General features: G+C 36.4%; 1 pseudogene; it reads right to left on the bottom strand.

Annotated features, from left to right (window-relative positions):
* LOC107299737 overlaps nucleotides 1–2147 on the bottom strand; it is a 24702-nt pseudogene extending 22555 nt beyond the window's left edge.
* Between the last annotated feature and the right edge of the window lie 3 nt (nucleotides 2148–2150).

A 2150-nucleotide genomic window follows, 5' to 3' on the forward strand; every position in this document is an offset into this window, starting at 1 on the left:
CTTCTTGCAGGACAAGTCATATGTTTAAATAAATGTTGTTTTAACAGTATTTGTGTATATATGTTTGTCTATGTTGTTCTGTGTTATTTCCAAGACTTGGAAGAGGGTCAAACCCTCTCTGATAACAACAATACAAAAAGGCCTTATTTAAAATAAATGGTTTGCCTGGAAAAAGTATGAAATGAAATATTTGTATGTGGAATTATTTATGCATTGGAATTGTTTAGAATGGAAGTGAATGAGTTCATTTGGTGATACCTAAGTGTGTGTGTTAGCCCTCAAACCCCATCCCCCACCCACTCCCTCCCAAGCTGTGAAAGAAATAGATTTTATTGTTGTAAACGTAAATTGAAAAGCAATAGTAAGTGTTTGCATGAGAAGAATCCCATGGAGAATGTGTGAGAGAATTTATGCATGTGAAGGAGAGAAAACTAATTTTTAGTGGTTAAAAGTTTGTAACAAAAATTTTTCCTGTCTCTTTTGTTTTTTCAACTGGCTGTGTTGCTTTAAGAACAAGAAAGACAGAAAGAAGAGGGGGGTGGCTGTTCGTTTTAAACTTTTTTTCCTCTCTGCTTAGAATTCCGGTTTGCAAATGGAGATGAAATTTAACGCCACTCTTGCAGTTTCAGATTACAAATTTTTACTTGAAAGAGGAGACAGTAATTATTGGACAAATTTTTTGGGGAAAAATTGTTGAGTTTAAATTGTTTAGTTAGACCAATATATCCATCAACCAAAAGAAATGACTCGTTTTACTTAAGATTTCTAAATGTTTAACCTACTTAACAGAAATTTGTTTTCTTCTGAATGGTATTTGATTAACTTGGAATTTGACTTATTGACCAAAGAAAAGCAACCTAAAAATTTTATTGTAGTTCCATCTGGAGCACTTGCCACAGTGGAACAAATTAATGACATCTTGAATACTTAATTTGTGGACAGAATTCCACATAAACATTGTCAGTTAACACTTTTGATTTTTCCTCCTAATAAATTACCTACAGGAGTTTTAGCTGTGATAAAAGTACAAAAAATATATTGTATTGAATGACTTTATTTNAGATACATTTTGTAAAAAACCTTGGCTGTCTCTAACCTCCTAAACTCCCTTGTTTGTAACCCTCACCCCCCTGCAAAAGCCTTCTGCCTGCAATTTGCTTTGATGTATGCTAATAAAGGAGAGCCTGGGCGGGAGAGACTCCACTTTTGCTTCTTTGGATTTCTTCTCTCTCGACTCTCATCCGAGGCAGCCTTGTGTCTGTCTTTTTCTTTACCATGAGAGTCCGTTACAACTCATGAATCAGCCCCCGGACGAGGTCTGAAACCAAGCCGGGAGATTCAGGTCCCGGTTTTTCTACAAGTAAAGATCAAGAATAAGCTAAAAATATTTCTTGGAATTATACTTTTCTCCTTTACGTGTTGAATTTATAATATAATTATATTTATTATTTACCATCCAATACTTTGGTGGCCACTATTGCCTCTCTCCTCAGAAAGGCTCTTTCTACCCTCCATGGATTTATATGCTTTTTATGAGAATTGTGTTTTCCAAGTAAAGCTATTTCCACACTCTGTGCATTAATACGGTCTATCCCCAGTGTGAATCCTTTCATGACAATTAAGATGAGCTTTCCCAGTATAGCTTTTTCCAGTCTATCTACTTATATGGCAGCTTCCCACTGTGAATCCTTTGGTGGCAAGTAAGATGACTGTTGCTAATGAAACTCTTTCCACATTCCATGCATTTATATGGTCTGTCCCCCAGTATGGATCCTTTCATGAAGATTAAGATTTCCTTCCTGGGTAAAGCTCTTTCCACATTCCATGCATTTATATGGACTGTCCCCAGTGTGGAACCTTTTGTGACTATTAAGTTGTTCTTTCCAGATAAAGGTCATTCCACATTCCATGCATTTATATGGTCTGTCCCCAGTGTGGATATTTTTGTGATTATGAAGATCTCCTTTCTGGGTAAAACTCTTTCCACATTCCATGCATTTATACGGTCTGTCCCCAGTGTGGATCCTTTTGTGACTATTAAGATGTCCTTTCTGAATAAAGCTCTTTCCACATTCGATGCATTTATACGGTCTGTCCCCAGTGTGGATGTTTTGGTGACTATGAAGATCTCCTTTCTGGGTAAAACTCTT

This window comes from Protobothrops mucrosquamatus, unplaced genomic scaffold (assembly GCF_001527695.2).
Source record: "Protobothrops mucrosquamatus isolate PMUCROS unplaced genomic scaffold, P.Mucros_1.0 scaffold5395, whole genome shotgun sequence".
NCBI classification, from domain to species: domain Eukaryota; kingdom Metazoa; phylum Chordata; class Lepidosauria; order Squamata; family Viperidae; genus Protobothrops; species Protobothrops mucrosquamatus.